The following is a 20,640-nucleotide window of genomic DNA, read 5'->3' as shown; positions in this document are numbered from 1 at the left end:
ACTAGAGCTAAAACTATAATTAATGAAACGATAGTCTTCAAATAGTTTTAAACCTACTGTGTAGGTCCTCTGAACAGCACACCAGAGTTTGAAGGGAGAAGTATGAATATTACCCCAGGTTTCTGAGAAAAGCAGGGCCCCGAAGTGAAATGACTTATCCGGGGTCATATACCTGATGGATAGAAGCATCAAAGCAGAATCACTTTGGGACTTCCCTGGTGGTCCAGTGGTTAAGACTGTGTGCTTCCAGTGTAGGGTGTGTGGGTTTGATCTCTGAATGAGGAACTAAGGTCCCACATGCTGCATCGCATAACCAAAAAAAAAAAATTACTTTTTTGACTTTAGGCTCAGTATGATTTTTTTTACTACATCTCTCTGCCTCTCCCTACACAATAATCTTTTAAGATTAAGTCTTTAGACTCTAGAGCTGAGTCCACGGAGTTACTGAAAAAGGACTCAGGAAAAAAAGGAGCTTTCTGAAGGTTATCTTGTCATCCTTCTTTCTCTGCTCAGTGTCTGGGAATCAAGGGAAGGGATTATTTTTTAAGACTGCTTTGAAAATTCGCTGGCCCACGATTACTTGACAAATGCTAATAACAAAATCCTGTATAGCAAAACCATACTCTTTTCGGTTTTTCTTGGCTCATTGCTTGTCTTAGCTGAGTGGCCAGCTATGTGCGAGTATACAGGTAGGGAGGTTTTCTGGGAGCAATGACTGGTTATGCGATTTCTGTTGAGATTCAGGAGCAAATTTAGGCAGATCCATTTGTGTCATCAGGGAGAGGGGCCTGATACAGAGCACGCTTTCAGCTGATTGGCCCGGGAGCTTTGTCTAGCAGAGCCTAGACTGATCATACCTGGATCACACCTGGATCACACCTGGATCACTCCTCTCACTGGGGAGAGGAGTGCAGTTATAAATCAGAAGCTTTAATGCTTCTGTATCTGCCAGATGTGTGCCCCTGGATAAGGCATTTCACTGGAGCCCAGTGTCTTCTACTGTGGGCAATCTGGGATCTTGAAGAAAACTAACCAATTTAGGGTGGCTAACCATGGGAGAAAGTTTCCAGTTCCTACCAAGTAAGGCTAAGATTAAACAGCTCTTGCTGTCTTCTCTTTCAGTCACTATCTGCATCATTAAATCAATCATGGGTGGGACCTTGGAAAAGTCAAGGTATGGTGGCCAGTGCACTCAACTAGGAGCCTGTTTCTCTCCAGGCTCTGTATGTCTTAGACAAAGTGATCTGCCATTATGGGTTTCAGTGTCCTCGTCTTAAAGATAGGGATTGGACTACATAGCCTTTGACATTTCCAGTCCTGACATTCTTTGGCTTTATCTAGAAAATCAGATTCTGGTCCAGACCTGCTTCACAGAGAATGTTAAAAGATCCTCAAGCTTCTTGCCTTTGGTTTGCCTCTCTCTTCATGGGGTTGCCAGGGTGACAGTGGACAGAAGAAGCAACACATTTCCCCCGACAGTAGTCAGAGGTCTTACTGTGATCACCCAACACCCACCTCCCAACTTCCCTGCTTCTTCCATCTGCCAGTGACCTTGTGGGTATGTGTGTATGCACTCAGTTGCTTCAGTCTCGTCTGACTCTTTGCAACCCCATGGACCATAGCCTATCAGGCTCCTCTGTCCATGGGATTTGTCCAGAAAGAATACTGGAGTGGGTTGCTATGCCCTCCTCCAGGGGATCTTCCCAACCCAGGGATCAAACCTGCATCTCCTCTGTCTCCTGAACTGCAGGTGGATTCTTTACTGCTGAGCCACTGGGGAAGCCTTCCCAGTGACCTTAGGCTTGGGCAAATGAAACACACAGACATGACAGGAATCCCTTAATGCCGAGGGCTCTTACTTTACAAAGGAGAAAGGGAGGCTGAAGACAGTCAGTTCCTCAGGGGGACTAGGATCCAGCCCATACACACTGACATCCCAGTTGAGTGCCTATTTCATGGCACCATCACGCTGGGTATTTTTCTTTTTAAAACTCTCACTTGGATATGATAGTATCTTCTGTTCATGACTTTTAGCATCCTGAGGAAACACTTCTTAACTTAAATCAAGTCCAAGGAATTATCTGCCCTGCATTTCTATTCTATGTCTATTCTAACTCCTTCTTCTTGTCTCTTCCCCATCATTAGCATTATAATCATATGTGATTCCAATAATTTATCTTGCAGTTTTTAGAGAAAAAAAAATGTTAGGTGAGAAGGAAGTGAACAATAAATAATTAACAATTAAATAATTTCTGATCTGAATACCTGTTTGGTGTACAAAATTAGAAAGTAAGTAAATGAAAGAAAGTTAAAACCTCTCATTCTCCCATTACTCAGAAATATTCACTATGAGCATTGCTATGAGTTTCCTTCCAGTGTTTCTTCTATACGTACACATGCATACTCTCTATTTTTATCTTTTCACTGGTATCTCAAAGAGGTTTTTAAGACTTAATACACACCTTTGGTTTTCTCTCAGTTGTGTAGGAGCTAATTCCTATAATTCCACATCACTTTTCTTTCCTAGTTGAATCCAGATTGATACAGAGCATGTGGTTGAAACTCCTAAAACCTGTCAGGTTTGGATTTTAGTATTGGCTTCCCCACCTGGAAATATTTCAGAAATAAATTTTGAAGCATCAGACAGTATGTTTCACAACAGCGCCAGGGTTTTTCTGTTTTTGTTTCTAAAAGGTCAGCTATTGACTAATACAGTTAACATTTATTGAACATCTGCTATGCACATCAGACACTGTGCTAAATGACTTACATATATTCTGTTGCTTAATCTTAACTCCCTACAGGTAAATATACCACTGTTCCCATTTCGTAGATGAGGAAACTGGGGCGTAGGGAAGTTCTATGGCCCAACATTGCATAGCTAACGTAAGTAGCAGAGTCACAATTCAAGTCCAGGCAGTTTGGTTGCAGAATTCATACTCTGGACTCAAAGTTAAGTCACTCTCCAACACAGCAAGCTGGAGGGGGAGTCACCTATGGATGGGAAGGCAGGGTCTGGGGCAGTCAGTCATACAGTCGGATTATATAACCTTGTGAGACTGACTTGCTGGGAAAGGTAGCAGGTGTGCTGGGTGAGCACTGAACACCGAGTCAAACGAGCATGACCTCCATTCCTGCTCTTCCAACTCTCCGGACATGTAACCCCGGACACGTCACTTTCCATTCTGAGCATCACAGCTGTTACCTGTAAGAGCGGGTAATAGGATCTGTCTCAGAGGTGGCAGTAAGGATTAAGAATGATAACATATAAAAGCTCCTGGCATGTTTTCAGGCATATAGTAAATGCTCTTAGAGCTTAGTTGAATCTGATTCTGATCAGAAAGTTTCAAGTTTAGACTTGATTTTTAATCTTGGATCCAACACACTTGGTATGTGATTTTGAACAAGATGCTGGGGACTTTCTAGGCCCAAGGACCTCATCTTTCGAGGAGGTGGTTAGACTAGATGATCTCTATGATCTTGTCTAGGATCCTGGGCCTACAATTGGTCTTAAGAGGAAGGAATATGGCAGATGGTGTCTCTCCTTCTCAGATCAATATGAAACGAGGCCAGAATCTAACAGTATGTTTCTCCTTAGCCCCTCTGACCAGTGGATGTTCTTGACTAGATCCAAGCTCTTGGAACTTTCTGAAGCATCTGATGGAAATCTCAAATATTTCTTAGAAGAAAAGAGTGAGGCCTTTGATTGTCAGAATGCTGTTTCTTTTATTAGCCCTTCTAGGAAAAGAGAGGCCACAGCTTTATAGGTTTCCCAATGATGAAAGAAAAGAACTCTCTGACTTGCTCCAAAGAATACAGTTGGGAAATCATAGAACCAGATGATTTCTTGGGTCCCTTATGCTCAGTCATTTTGTGATTCAGCTATAAGTCAGCCAGCTGAGTTTTAACTGAAGGGCTCCTAGATGCTGAGCATCATGGAATGTGGAGAAGTGATGTGGCTTTTACTCTAAAGATGCCTGAGTCTGCCTCCACCCAGGAACATAAAGCAAGAGTTAAAAAGGATAGACAAGTTTTGTCAGGATTCCACAGATAGGATATCAAGGTTTTCCCCTATCTCCCTGGCCAGTCCACATTCATCTTGGCTGGTGAACTTCTTCCAAACCCCTGACCGGAAAATGTCCTAAGGCACATTTTCTTGTTTGTGCTCACTTCCCTGAGGTTCTTACTCAGTTTCACAGTTTTCATAAAATCTGAACAACAACTCCTAAATTTGTATTTTCCACTCTGATTTCTCTCTGGGACTCCAGACTCCAAAATCCAGCTGCCTAGTCAGTCATTGACCTTTGCCTGTATATTTTGCTTCCCTGGCTGAACACCTCCAAGCTGGGCTTTCCTGTGTGCCCCTAGCTCTTTCAGATCTACTTCACCTTCAGCCCTTCTTTATTTTTTTTGTAAATTACAATTCCTCTTATAACAGTGGGTCAGGTCAAAATACTTAGAGCTGTGTTTGACTCCTATTTCTTCATGCGCTAAGCCAAACTATCAGTAATACTGTTGGCTCTGCTTAAAAAAAAAAAAAAAAAAAAAATAGACAGAATTTAACACTGCTCACCATTTCCTTCTCCAAGCCACCATCATCTTTTTCCAGAATTATTATAATGCTTCCTAAATAGTGTCTATACTCCCACCTTGCCCATCTCCACAGAGCCTCCAGAGGGATTCTTCAATGGCTTTCCATCTCATCCAGAGTCACAGAAAGTCCTTCCAGTGCCCAATGGGATGTACATAAATGCACTTCACTTTCCTCTCCGTCCTCCTCTCCCACTGCTCCGGCCTCTGCTCGGCTCCCATAACACCAGCCTCCGTGCAGTTCCTCCAACACCACACACACGCTGGCTCCGGGCCGAGGTCTTGCACCCTCTCCCTGCTGCTCTTACCCTATAACCAAATGGTCTGTTCCCTCATCTTTCAGCCACTATTAACCTGCTCAGAACATCTACACTAGCAGCCTGTCTCACTTTGCATCTTTCTCCCTCACATGCCCTATCCCTCTTCTCTGCTTTTTTCCCTTTGTAACTTTTATTATCATCCAAGCTAGTGTATGTATTCTGGAGAAGGAAATGGCAACCCTGTCCAGTGTTTTTGCCTGGAGAATCCCATGGACTGGGGAGTCTGGTGGGCTACAGTCCAAAGGGTCGCAAAGAGTCGGACACAACTTAGTAACAAAACAAACAACACAATGCATGTCTTTACCTTGAACTTACTGTCTGTTTCTCCCTGCTAGAAGACAGCAGAGCACAGCGTCCAGCATTCAGTATATTTTAGAGAATAGAGTGGGTGGCTGGCCAAAGACTTCGTGGAGAAGTGTGGGTTTAAGTGGTGCTCTGAACCGCAGGGAAGACCTGAGTGACCAGAGACTGAGAAAGGAGTGACTGGGAGAGAGGAACACTGGGCAAGGGCCAGATTTGGGAAGCACAGTCCAATGCAATTGTTCTCTGTCAGTCTATTCCTTCCTGGTTTTATTTCTTCCAGAAGATCTATTGTCTGTCCTTTAATTTTTTTTAATATTTTAACATTGTTTTGGCTGCACTGGGTCTTCTTGTGGTACACAGGCTTTCTCTAATTGCCCTGAAGCATGTACGATCTTAGTTTCCCAACCAGGGTTCAAACCTGAGTCTCCTACATTGGAAGGCAAGTTCTTAACCACTGGACCACCAAGGAAGCCCCTATTGTCTGTCTTTTAGTGTGCAGCAAAAATCCCATAACTGTTTGGTATAATAGAAAACTCACAGATGGAATTCAGAGCCATAGAAGACCTGTATCTTGAAGTGTGACCCTGGTCTAGCCACTTAACCTTAAAGAGGTTTGCTTGGCTTGCTCACCTGTCAAAGAAGTATTATACCACTGGCTTGGGTTCTGATATGGCTGCTGTGAAGATCACATGAGGTGACGGATGGGAAAGTGCTTTACACTCTTAAAGCAGGACAATTGTAGGGGATTAGTGGAATGCATGAGACTGTCGCTGAAATAATCACTCAGACTCACATGTAGATTATCTACCTCAGTGGCTAGGAAAGCAGGCAAGGGCTCCACACTGGTGATGAATTCATCAAGTCCTTCATCAAGACTTTAAGATATGGGAGGGACACAGAAAAGGGGATTGGAAGATATACCTTCCTGAAGACAAGGACAGAGCCCAAATGAGGTGCTGTTTATCCCCTGTGCTACTGTTAAATGACAATTTCATTTGTTACCCTTGCTCAGGCCAAAAGACTTGGAGCCATGATTGACCCCTGTTAGCCCTTATATACCAGGTTCTGGAAATTACTTTTCTATTTACCTTTACATACATTTGTGAGTTGGGTACTACTCCTCCTTTCTTTAGAGCTAAGAAAACTGAGACTCAGAGAAGTTAACTTGCCTAGGGTTATACAGGTATCTGGTGTCAGAGCCAGAAGAAACTAGCTTTGTTTAAAGAGCCTGTGCTTTTTCCACGGGCTGCCTTTTCAAAGACCTGCTGTTGCTGCTGCTGCTAAGTCGCTTCAATCGTGTCCAACTCTGTGCAACCCCAGAGACGGCAGCCCACCAGGCTCCCCCGTCCCTGGGATTCTCCAGGCAAGAACACTGGAGTGGGTTGCCATTTCTTTCTCCGATGCATGAAAGTGAAAAGCGAAAGTGAAGTCGCTCAGTCGTGTCCGACTCTTAGCGACCCCATGGACTGCAGTCCACCAGGCTCCTCCGTCCATGGGATTTTCCAGGCAAGAGTACCGGAGTAGGGTGCCATTGCCTTCTCGGTTTCAGAGACCTAGATGCAGCTAATTCAGCAACCAGCAGCGCTGCCTTAGTCTCCAGAATTTGGGCAAATGAATAATATATGAGTTTAACATCAGGGGTCCAGGCAGATAATAGACTAAGCTGTTAAATGTAATTCAGAAAGTGAAAAGGAAGGTCCACAAGCCACCTGTGAATGTAAACCCTTCTCTAGGCCACTGCTCTGTGCTATGAACGTGCTATGTATTGCAGCAGTACATGGTAACAATTAAGAAGAGACCAGGATTTTGAGCTAATTTTTCAGTAAAGCATAGGATAATGTAGCTCATAGCAATGTCTTTTGGTCTAAGTATCAGAATTTTTTTTAAAGTGATAGTATAAGAAAAGACTTTTGAGATAGTTAACAATCCAGTCTAGATTTAACCTGTGACACTTCAAGCTAGGTAACATAAGGGATTTAATCAATGCTGAGTGAGTATATGCAGGCATCTCCATGCACACCTGTGATTTTGGTAATTATCTATGTAAATTCATGTGGATGGATAATGGACATACAGATGGATGGATACTGGGGCCATAGATCAGAGAAACGCAAAAAAAAAAAAAGAAAAAATCTGTTTCAGTGTATAGGATGCTGTTAGAATTAATGTCTGCTTTACCAATGTATGTATCCAAAAGTATATTAAGCACCTACTGGGTGCTGGTGGAAGGAAGTGAGAGGCATGTCTCTTTGCTGGCCTCAGGTAACAAAAAGAAACATATAGAGATGATTTTAAAGAAGTTATTTTTATAGATAAGAACTACTTGAATTTGGAGGCTATGGAGGACCATTCTCTGATTGGTGTGAAGCACCAGTTAAAGTGTTAGGGGTGAAAGAGGCCTGGGGCAGCCAGTGCACTTAGACATTTTAGGCCATCAAACTGAGCTGCATAAAGCAGTGATTCATAGACGGACTTCTAAAAAATAAGAACAACCCCTTCCCTAGCCACCAGTGCTTTCCAAAGGCTCTATGGAAACCTTGAAAAAACCAGTCAGTGCAAGGAATCAGAAAAGCTGGTGAGATGGTGTAAGGTCAAGACCACGGGCTTTGGTTTGAACTCAACCAGGCTTTGAATCACCCCCTCATCTGCTTACTAGCTCTTTGATCTCAGGGAGGCTATTTCCACTTGGAACCTCTGGGTCTGACTTATGAAATGAAGACCCCTGCCTATGTCTCCTGTCAGTATAAAATTAGATTATGTCACAGGGGCTCTCTCCTCCCTGCACCGCCTCCCGCAGCCTCTAACTTCCTCAGGCAAGCGCCTAACCCTTAGGCAAGGCACTTCCTGCCTTCTCCCTCCTCATCTACTGCATTCAGGTATTGGATCAGATGATTTCTAAGTTTCTCTTAAACGAGACTCAACTGTCTAGTACTTTTTACCAGATGGGATAGGTGGACAGGATATCAGTCTATTTTCTACACATTTATGTTAATGAGTCATTTACTGTGCTTTACCATATTTAATCCTCAAAAGAATACCTGTGAAGTAGCAGTTGCTTTCCTCTTTTATAAATCAGCAAACCAAGGCCAGAGGCATCAGGAGAGACATCTTAGACCTCTGGTCTGGCATCCGGCTTGCTGGGAAGACTCTTTTGAAAGGCATGACAACAGCTTTAAAAAATGAACCCCTTCATTATATTGTTGGCCTTGAAAATCAAGTGAAAACTTGCAAGTTTCACTCTATCCATTATCCCATACACCCCTCCACCCCCACACCCCTGCATTAAAAGCTCTAGCCATTTTATCTCTCCTTTTTTCTGGTCTTTTTCCAATGTTGCCCTTCGAGGTTGAGGTCATGACTGTCTTAGAGCCTTCATCAAATCTGGAAGGCAACAGGACTGAACACAGTCTTTCCTCTTCCCTACCTGATTCTCCAGCTGAACATGCACAAACAAAGTTGGTGCTCAGGAATCCAGCCCTTGCTGCCTCAGGCCATGGGGCTAGCTGTGAAGTTTTACCAGCTCTTGCTTGATCGGCTTTCTTTGGCATTTGACATACTTGTCACTGGATCCACGGTACAGCCAGTCTTTTTCTCTAGCCACTAATTTATACTTCCCCAGAGGGCCTAGAACTATGCCCTCCACAGAGGGTACTCACTGAGCTGGAATGGTACCACCAACCAGTGCAGACCCGGATTACGTCAAGAATTTCAACAATTGCACCAAATTGCTGGCCAGCCTTGAGGGTTGGTCAGCCTCATTCCCAGTCTTTCCCCTCAGAGATTCACAAGGCCCAGGTGTAACTAATTCTTAATAATGCAATTAAAGTTTTGGAAACTAGGCCGGGTTTCATATTTAAATGTTGACTTTCACCACAAAGGAAAGGTTGGCCAAATGCAAGGAGTGACTGGAAGATTTTGGCAAAGAGATGAATTGGATTTTTCCATTTTTAGAGATGCTGCTTGGGCTCACACACGAGTAATACTCCAGCCTCAGGGGTTCCCAGGGACCAAAGAGTAGACAAAACATGAACCCAAAACTCAACATGCTTGTAGGGAATCATTAGTAGTCTCAAAAAAAAAAAAAAAAATGTAGGGGCAGAGATGAAATATTTCCTCTTTGAAAATGCAATAACACCTACCTCTCAGGGGCATTGTGGAGATGAAATTAGAATGTATACAGAAAGAGAATGAACTTATAGTTGCCAGGGGGGACGAATGGGGGAAGAGACAGTTAAGGAGTTTGGGATCTACATGTGTCTGTGTGCATGTTCAGTCATGTCCAAGTCTTTGTAACCTTAAGGACTGTAGCCTGCCAGGGTCCTCTCTCCATGGAATTTTCCAAGCAAGAATACTGGAGTAGGTTGCCATTTCCTCTTCCAAGGAATCTTCCTGACCCAGGAATTGAACCCATATTTCCCTTGGCAGGTGGGTTCTTTACCACAGAGCCACCTGGGAAACCCCTGCAATCTACATGTACACACTGCTATATTTTAAATGGATAACCAACAAGGTTTTGCGGTATAGCACAGGGAACTCTGCTCAATGTTATGTGGCAGCCTGGATGGGACAGGAGTTTGGGGAAGAATGGATACATGTATCTGTATGGCTGAGTCCCTTTGCTATCCACCTGAAACTATCACAACCTTGTTAATCAGCTATGCATGTGTGCTCAGTCACTAAGTCATGTCCAACTCTTTGCGACCCCATGTACTTCAGCCTGCCAGGCTCACCTGAACTCCAACATAAAATAAAAAAACTTTTTTCAAAAAAGAAAAGCCTAGCGTGGGGCCTGCTTAGAAATGGGAACATTGAATATATTTAGTTGCTTACGCTACAACATGGGAAAAGGCACTGGTTTGAGGAGAAAAGATTGGGTTTTGCCTCTCACTGTACATCTCACTAGCCCAGCTGGTGCCTTCCCGTCCTGGCTCCCAATTTCCTCATCTTTCTAATTGAAATAATAATCACGTCATACTTCACAGGATCACAAGGACAAGCATATTAAAGACTGACTGAGAAAGTTCTTTGCAAACTAGACAGCTTTCTAAGCAAAATAACGCATCATTGCTGCTGCTGCTGCTGCTAAGTCGCTTCAGTCATGTCTGACTCTGTGCGACCCCATAGACGGCAGCCCACCAGGCTCCCCCGTCCCTGGGATTCTCCAGGCAAGAACACTGGAGTGGGTTGCCATTTCCTTCTCCAATGCGTGAAAATGAAAAGTGAAAGTGAAGTTGCTCAGTCATGTCCGATTCTTCGAGATTCCATGGACTGGAGCCTACCAGGCTCCTCCATCCATGGGATTTTCCAGGCAAGAGTACTGGAGTGGGGTGCCATTGCCTTCTCCGAACGCATCATTAAGTTAAACCTAATCTCTGTGCCTTTGTTTCAGCTCTCCTCTCTGTCTAAAATGTCCCCCTTCCCCACACCCCTTCTTCTGAACCTGGCTGTTGAAGTCCTTTCATTCATAAGGCAGGAGAGCATGAGACTTCCATCGCTAGCGTTCAAATCCCTATCTCTGCTGTGTGTTAGCTATTTGACCATAGGGAAGTTACTTTCTGTGCTTCAGTTTCCTGTCTCTAAAGTGACAATAATAGCACCACCCAATTATGTAAGATCATTGTGAGGACTGAAGGCCTCCCTGGCAGTCTAGTGTTAAGATTTCACTTTCCAACGCAGGAGGTGTGGGTTTGATCCCTGGTCGAGGAGCCAAGATCTTGTATGACTCGTGGCCAAAAAATCAGAACACAAACAACAGAAATATTATAACAAATCCAATAAAGACTTTTAAAAAATGGTCTACATTAAAAAATCTTAAAAAAAAAAGATTGCTGTGAGGATTAAATACACTCACAAATGTAAAGTACTTACATGAGTATGTACTAAGTTCCACATATGTGTTAACTCGTATTATTTCAGAGATTTATTATTTTGATATTTATTTCAAGGATATGTTCATTATTTTACATTACTTTATTACTATGTTCAAACTCCATCCCTCCAAGAAACATTTTCAGATGTCTCAGTTTGAAATAATCATGCTCCCGTATATTTAACCAAGGACACTGGTTGTAGCTCAGAGATGGCCGAGGACATTGTAGTGTCCAGTACGTCTCTCTCCTGCACTGGCCTAATAGCCTTGAGTGACAGGGGCTTTTCAACTCTGTACACACGGTTGATGCACAATATTCATTAATCAGATAGAAGGTACACAAATGAGTACAGATGAATAAGCCTAAACATACTGGACAAAAGCTAATCACAACTATAACATGATACCTGTATTTAAAGCCTGAACACGGTTGGAACCCTTAGCACCATACCTGACGTATAGCATGTGCTCTGTATTTCCTTGGAAGAATGGAAAGATAACTAAAGGTGCATTAAATCTGATGGAAAGTTTCCATTTATCGGGTTCCTCTGATTCAAAACATGTATTAGATGAGTAAGTTACTTATTGCAAGTGTGAGAGTGAGATTAAGATACATAACAAGAAAACTAAAATTAGCTCCTGACCTTCAGGGACTCACATTTGGGAGGAGGGATGGTCCAGTTCCTAAATAATTGCAGGGACCACAGATGCAAAGCTGAGTAGGACGGAGCTACACAGGAACGTGGCTTTAGCAGCTTGGTGCCCACTCTAAGGCATGGACCCTCTCAATAGCAAATTGCCAGGCATGTTCATTTGGGATGACTGTCTTTTCAGTAAGTAGGGAACCAGCAGAGACAGAGATATGACACCATGAGCCAGACCTATAGAATTATGTCTCGCACAATATCTCAAGTCTACACCGTTTTGATGTCAGATGTTGACTGCTGCTGCTGCTGCTAAGTCACTTCAGTCGTGTCTGACTCTGTGCGACCCCAGAGACGGCAGCCCACCAGGCTCCCCCATCCCTGGGATTCTCCAGGCAAGAACACTGGAGTGGGTTGCCATTTCCTTCTCCAATGCATGAAAGTGAAAAGTGAAAGTGAAGTTGCTCAGTTGTGTCCGACTCTTTGCAACCCCATGGACTGCAGCCTACAAGGCTCCTCCATCCATGGGATTTTCCAGGCAAGAGAACTGGAGTGGGGTGCCATTGCCTTCTCCACAGATGTTGACGGAACATTGTAAAATGAAAAAAGTGCTGCTCCAAAAATGAGACCCAGTCTCTTATTAATTCCATTTCCACCAGTGGCTTAACTTTAGTTCCCAATTTTGCTACCAACTGAGAAATGAGTTTGGACTGGAGTATTTCTAAGACATGTTCCACCTTTACTATTTTTTATTCTATTTTTCAACACCTGGTCTGATATGAAAACCTATCTTTTCTTCTAGCTTCAAATACTAGCTCTATTTTGATGGATCCCAAGTTGATATCTCTAAACCAGACATCTCTTTTGAGATCAGGTCTTAAATATCCAACTGCTTACTTTGACATCTACTCCAGAGACATCTGAAATATACCACATTTGAAACAGAGTTCTCAATTTTCAGCAATTATCTCCCAGCAAGCTCCCCCTTCGCAGTATTTTTAACTCAGTAAATAGAAACATATCCACCCAATTACTTAAATCAGAACCTTGGGATTCATTCTTGATACCCACTCCTATTCTACCCAATCTTTCTTTCAACCTTGTCAAATCTACCCTCAAAGTATGTGTCAAACCTTCCCATACCTACCCACCTACACTGCTACTTCTACAGTGCCAGCTACCTTCATCTCTCACTGGGACTCTGACCATAGCCTCTTCAAGAATCTCCTTGTGCTTCTTTCTATTCCACACAAGAGCTGGGCTGCTTTTCTTAAAATATAAGTCATATCATGGCATCACCCTGCCTGAAAATATTAAATAACTTCTCACCACACTTAATCTCTAAATTTCTGACCATCGTCTACAAAGGCCTACATAGCGCAGCTCCTGATTCTCCCTCCAAATCCATCTTTACCACTCTCTCTGTGCCATGCTGGCCGCTTTCAGCTCTCCAAATGTGCCATGGTTCTACTCCCTTTAGGACTGTTGATCTCTGTTCCCTCTTCCCAGTACACTTTCCTCTTCATTCTTGACCTGGCTAACCTATCCTCTTTCTAGATCTCAGCTTAAAGTTGACCTTAATAGAGAGGCCTGTACATTAGGTAACTTCCATCCTCCCATGCCAGAGCACCTTACCTATGCCTGTATTTCAGCTATCATAATTTACAATGTATGTTCATCTGTGGATTTACTTGTATAATGATTATCTCCTTGATTAGATTACAAGCTTCCGTTACGGCAGGTCTGCAATTTTTCTTTGTGTGTGCTAAGTGTAGCCTAGTACTTAGCATAGGTGCTCACTTTATTACTTTTGTAGCTGTAAACTAATAAGACCTGAAAATATCAACACATATTTATTCCATGCTGAAAAAAGTCCAACCAAATGAATAATAAAATAAGGGAATACAGTTGAATATTTTCTGTTTCTCCATCTTCTCAGTTTCTAGTTCCTAGAATCTTACAGCACTCCTTCATTTTCTTCTAAACCTTCCCAGCTTTCAATGTTGAAAAGGGAAGTATCTTTATATTACTTTGCTTTCTCCCAGGGCCATCCCCCTCCCCCACCCCCCACCCACCACAACACACACACATTTAGCTTTGTGCAGGAATGCAACTTCACAGGTATGCTTGGGTTAGAGGTGTTGGGAATGGGAAGGGTAGAAAGGAAACAAAAAGGAACCATATGGGGAAGGTGGCTGCCCTTGCACTGCTTGGACATTGACTCAGCCCTCCCGCGTTGGAGGTTTTGTTTTTTTTAATGCCATATACATCCAGTATTCTCTTCTTCCCACCTCTAGGAATCCAAAAATAAGTTAGCTGTTCATCGTGGGTTTGGTGCTGGCAAAACTGGCAAATATGGGCAGATGACGTCCCAGTTCTAGGAACTTTCTCTTGCCACCCGTCCTGGCCCTTTTGAAGATTTGTCATTTTATTTCCCCTGAGTGCACCTGCTATTTCGTTCCTTTTAGGTACCTATTGTCATAGATTATAAGAAGTAGGATCTAGACTTTTGAGTAGTTTTTGTTTTTTTGTTTTTAATTCTAACAAAGGTCTGTTGCTTCATCTTACACATTGCCTTGTTTTGTTACTGGAGTGAAGCCCTTACCTTCTCTCCAGCACCCATGTTCATATTTTGTTTCCTCTTCCTTATCAAGATCAGCTTGTTCCTAACTCTTTTTTATATTCACTGACACATGCATGAACTCTGTTCTCCATTTGTCGTGGAGGCAGAAGGGATGGAGAGATGCATGGATTCTCTTACAGGACAAAACTGGTCCAAGGTTCTCTCTGCCATCTGCACTGGACCTTTGGTAGAAAGTTATCCTACCTCCTTGTTTTAGTAACTCACCCATCAACTCAAGAACTTAACTTGTTGCTCCTAGAAAACAGCCCTGATGGATTTGTGCTTTGTTAATACCTTTTTCTAAGACTAAAGTTAGCTCAAAACAAAAGACTTATTCCATTTGGGTGCAAGGGAGGGGTAGGGAGGGGCCAAGGTAGAAAGAGGAGGAAGAGGAAGAAGGTACCGAAAAGGAGGATCTAATACTGGATTTCAGTTCCCATTACTGGGAAATGGGTCATTTCCAATTCTGCATTTCAAGAACATAAAGACTTTCTGATGATCTTTTTTATTCTCTATGGATGAGTATGAATCCTCTGCAGTAATTTATGTCTTCCTGTACGGAAAGAGTTAAATTATTTTGGGAAGTGAAATAACCATATTTAAGGATGGTTAAAAGTCAAGGCAGGACATTGCAAACACATTGTTCCCCAGATATAATCTGAATCACAAAATTGGTTATGGAATAACCTGATGGCTTCACTTCACTGTGATGATTCACCCGTTAGTTTGTCCATTCACTCAACAGTCAACAACTACTTTGAATTATGCATTATAATTTCCAAAGTACTTTCCCCTCCATGGTACTTGACTCTCACGGGAATCCTGTGATGTCGTCCCTGAACAGAAATTACCATTTTAGAGAACAAGAAACTGAGACTCACAGAAGTTAGTCAGTTGTGGAACTTTAACTGGAACCCAGGTCATCAGATTTCACATCAAATTCTCTTTCAGTTCTACCTACTTGAATTCAATCAACATTTCCTAAGTGAGTACCATGTGTTGGACATAAGTACAATTCAACAAAAATGAGGTGTTCTTGTCTTTGAGGAGCTTCTAGCCTATCAAAGGCAATGACCAAGCCCTGGGTGTGGAGTGGAGGTAAGTGGCCGGGTCCTTGGAGAATGCTAAGGGTCTGGGGTAGAAAACTGTTACAGGAGACAAGACTGGGAAGAAGTTTGAGGGCCTAAAGTGCTTGGTTATTGATTTACCATCACCATCGTCGAGTCTTCTCAATATATATTTTCAAGTTATGACCTTTATTAATGTCATTATTAATCTTTTCCTGTCCCATTTTCTTTTGAGCATTCTGCCAGCATTTCAGTGCCAGTGCCACCAAAGGGTGAGCTGCAAGCTGCTGCTTCATGCGCCTTCCAACTAATTGAAGATTGTTGACATTGTATCAGGAATTCTTATGCCGTCTTTATAACCAACTCGTCCTTGCCTGGCCATAGAAAGGAAATGGTTACGATTCCTGGCACATGGGTCCAACCCTCAGGCAGGCTGGGCCTTGGCAACTAGTGTACTATACAAAATGGTCTGGGTGCAGGACTGGTACCGGGTTTTACCACTTGTTAGTGTATTACCCAAAAGTCCAGGATGCCCAGAGGGTTGGGGTAAGCTTTGATTTAGTTGAGAAGGCATCAGGATCTATTAGGTGTTTAGATCCTGTTAGATATGGTATTGGGTTCTGGATTCCAGGCTGTGGACATTACTTGAGGCTGTGTGTTTTGGAATAGCATGAGGCTGTGTTCATTGTAGAACCTGTCAGGCATGCAGATGTAAAAATCACAGTCCAGGCAAAGCTCTGGCCTGTAGGCTGAGCTGACCTGGTGTTGGGGGTGGTGAAGCTGCATGTGCTTCAGGCTCTCATGGATTTCTCTGCATTGGGTATTGGGTGCATTGCATAGTGCATCCACCATTGCTGGATGGTACATTGAGGCAGCTGAGTTATATTCTGTTCTCATCAATACTGAATGAAAAACTCAGAGGCTGAAGCTGCCCAAGGAGGCAGTCAGTGCCTGGTACTGGTTTGGAGTGGGAGGTAAACACAGCATCTGAGAAGAAGCCAGAGAGTTTTATTTGGCTCAGAATCAGGATACTGGGGCCCTGCCTGGCAAGGGGACTATCTTTTGCATGACCTAGAGCAGCTTTTGCACCTTTCTTGGCCTTTGCTCTCTCAGTAGACTGTGTGTCCCCTAGAGCCAAAGTCCCCTGTTGTATTCATATTTATTTTCCCAGTATACAGTGAAAATAGCGTCTATCCCACAAAAGGCCCCCAATGAACTGTGTGTTGTGTGAATGAGTGAATGAATGAGCTTGAGTATGAGGAATTAGATCAGTGGTCTAAGAGAAGAGGGCTTAACAGAACCATGGTCCTTGCCTCACCTCCTAGATCCTGCCATCTCCCCTGCCATGCCCTTTTCTGAGAACCAGAGATTCAAAGGATGGTAACCACTCATCCCCAAGAAGTTCCTAACAACCCTGTGATTCTCTGAAGGGAAAAAAAATTGATAGTTTGTTTTTAAATTGTTTTCCTTAGAATTCACTAGTCAAACAGGTTATAAGAATTAAAAACAAATCTCCCATAGTCCCAGGAGGGTCTCAAAGACGGTCTCTTTACCAGGAGATCTCCTGGGTGGCCTCATAGAGACAGTAAAGCAACCGGGAAACCCTTTGACATTTGCAAATACTGTGAAACACCAACAAACCAGATAAGCACACCAAGACCCAGGGGGCGGAGATAGATCAAAGATTTACAGGATCCATTCAACCTCTTTATGGTCAATGTGCTCAGAAAGGTTTTGTTGGTGTGGAGACAAGTGTCTCCCAGAGTAAAAGGTCTTCTCCAGGACTGAGTGGGCAGTTCTCACTTTTGCTCTAGGCCTCAAAGATGTGGGAGGATTCAACTTTAGGTCAAACGTTCAAAACTGTGAATTACAGGGCTAACTGCTTGCATTTAAAAGACTTCACTCAGGGCTTTTCATGGTCTTGAGTATGTGCTTATGAGATAGATAGCTATCAAAATGATATATAAACATTATACAATTTGGAAGACAAAAAATAAAGGAGAAAAAAGTATCCATGATCCTACCACCTTAAGAGAGAGACAATGTAAATAGTTTTTTTGTTTTTTGGGTTTTTTTTTTGGGGGGGGGGAGGTAATTGTATACTTTTATTTATATCTAGTTTATTTTTTATGTATAGTATTTTTAAACAGAGTTATAAATACACTGGGCTTCCCGGATGGTACTAGTGGTAAAGAAACTGCCTGCCAATGTAGGATACATAAGAGACTCAGATTCTACTTCTGGGTCAAAAAGATCCCCTGGAGGAAGGCATGGCAATCCACTCTTGCCTGGAGAATGCCATGGACAGAGGAGCCTGGAGAGCTACAGTTCATAGAGTCACAAAGAGTTGGACATGACCAAAGTGACTTAGCATGCACCCACACATAAATACACTACATATACATTCTACCTCTTTTCACTTTATTTGTTACCACAAGTATTTTCCAATCCTGGTTTTTTTAAATTAGTTGCATTTATATTTAACCATTCTGTGTTCAATCCCTTTCCTCCAATGCATCATAATGGGACATGTAGATTGTTCAACCTTTTTGTTGCTAGATATAATGCTTGGATGCATATATTCATTCAAAGATGTCTTTTCCCCCTATATGTTGAATTGTGCCTTGAAAATAGATTCCTAGAAGAATTACTGGGTCAAAGGGCATGACTACATTTATGATACTTGAGACATGTGACCAAATAGGTTGCTGAGAGTCATGCTACCCAAATTGGACTGTGATAGCATTTAGTCTCACCTCATTTCACCAAGAAGTATTTAAATATCAGCCTCCATCGTGAGCATAGGTGTTGATCCAAGGATCTTAAACCATGTGGCAGAGAGGTTGATGCAAGTGGGAGAAGGTGAGAAAACTGGGAAAGAAGGAAGAGACGCTTAAAACGCAGTGCAGCATCGGAATTGGACACCACTGGTAACTGACAATTAGAAATAAATGTGGCATTTCTGAAATAATGTATTAATATACTAATGCAATAGTAGTCCTCAGTTTACTAAAGAGAATACTGCAGCAAAAAAACTTTATTCAGGGTAGGTTGGTTGATGGGAATCAACTCTACCACTAATTTGTGGGGTAGTCTTGGCAAACCATTTCTCTCTCTGGATTTTTCTAGTTTAGGTAAGGGGGTCATAGTCAGAATGAAGACAAACTCAAGAGTTATGGGGTCCAGCCAGCATTCTTCTCTAGACCCAGAGTTAACCTATGATGAGATTCACAGATCTTTTGGAGTTGTACAATGAGATACCAGACATTCTGGAAGGTCCTGGAGCTCCCCCAACCTCAGTGGTGAATCCCTAAGTATTGTGTGTCCTGTATGGACTGAAGGCTAGATCTTTGAGGATCTTGTTTCCATGGAGGGTTTTCTGAAAGAAATGTAGAATAAGTAGATTAATGAGGTGGCTTGAGTCATCCACCACCATGACAACACTTGGTCTTTGGTGCTTCTCTAGTGTTCTGACAGTTCTGTGTCCAGATGGTGACATACAGAAATTAGTTAAATTGCTTTCAATTTAGTAAACTGAAGAATACATGCAGGTTCCCTCATTTTCCTGACTGTATTTGGGGGACATGACTCAGTGAGAAGAAAATCTCCTAGATTTCAAGAGACCTAGCTCATTTTCGGAAGTTTCTCATATTGAAAGAAAAAAGAAAAAAGAAGATATGCCTCCTAAATATTTTTTACCACTCCAATACTCTTGCCTGGCAAATCCCATGGACGGAGGAGCCTGGTAGGCTGCAGTCCATGGGGTCGCTGGGAGTCGGACATGACTGAGCAACTTCACTTTCACTTTTCACTTTCATGCATTGGAGAAGGAAATGGCAACCCACTCCAGTGTTCTTGCCTGGAAAATCCCAGGGACGGGGGAGCCTGGTAGGCTGCTGTCTCCAGGGTCGCACTGAGTCGGACACGACTGAAGTGACTTAGCAGCAGCAGCTCATTTTCAGAAGTTTCTCATATTGAAGGAAAAAAAAAAAAAAAGATATGCCTCCTAAATATTTTTTAAACAGAAATATTGAGAAGATAGAACAACCCTGTAGCCATTCTCTCATTAACATTTTATCTTACAATGGAACATTTGTAACAACTAATGAAACAACACTGATAAAATATTATTAACTAAATTCTGTCAATTATTCAGATTTGTCTGGGTTTCAGTTCAGTTCAGTCGCTCAGTCCTGTCCAGCTCTTTGCGACCTCATGAATCACAGCACGCCAGGCCTCCCTGTCCATCACCAACTCCCGGAGCTCACTCAGACTCACGTCCATCGAGTCAGTGATGCCATCCAGCCATCTCATCCTCTGTCGTCCCCTTTTCCTCCTGCCCCCAATCCCTCCCAGCATCAGAGTCTTTTTACCTTATCTTTTTCTATGACCCCACCAAGGACACTACATTATATTGTCATATTGTGTGAGGTTACTCTTGGCTGTAGCAATTTCTCAGACTCCCCTCGATAGTTTTGAGGAGTACTGGTGATGTCTTTTGTAGGATGCCCTTCTGTCGAAGTCTGTCTGATACCTTTCTCATAAATAGTCTGGGGTATGGGAGAAAGACCACAGAGTTAAAGAGCCATGTTCATATTCCTCATATCAAAGGTACACACAGTCAACACAGTTTATAATTGCTGATATTGCTCTTGATGAAGTGGCTGGAGTAGTGTTTGCTGGATTTCTCCATGTAAAATTATTCCCTCCCCCATCCCTTCCTAAACTGTACTCTTTAGAAGGAAGTCATTACCCATAGCTCACACTTGAGGAGTGACTGCTGTCAAGGATGGGAATAGGTGGGTATATAACTGCTTACTCCTCATGGATATTTCTTTTATACTTTGGGTTGTGATCCAATATTATTCGATTTCTTTTTCTTGCTTCAGATTTTCCAGCTTTGGCCATTGGGAGTTCTCCAGTCTCTTTGAAATACCCCTGTGAATGCAGTTTTTGTTTGTTTTTCAGCAATTCCTTATTTACAGTGCTATATAATGTTCCATTCTAATGTCATATATACTTCTTGCCCCAGTCCTAGCCTAGAACCAGCCATTTATCCAAGGAGCCTTGCTTTCTGTTACTTCAGAAAGGGATCAGAAATCAAGAACTGGCAGCAGGTGGGCTCTTGGCTATTGTAGCATCATTATTTCTAGGCCAAAAATACATTAAATTTTACATTTTTAACACCAATGTACACACAATTACAATGCAATCACACTACTCC

This window comes from Bos grunniens, chromosome 1, assembly GCF_055505025.1.
Source record: "Bos grunniens cultivar Pamir isolate PY7600 chromosome 1, Bosgru_T2T1.0, whole genome shotgun sequence".
Lineage (NCBI taxonomy): Eukaryota > Metazoa > Chordata > Mammalia > Artiodactyla > Bovidae > Bos > Bos grunniens.
This window is presented reverse-complemented; position numbering follows the sequence as displayed.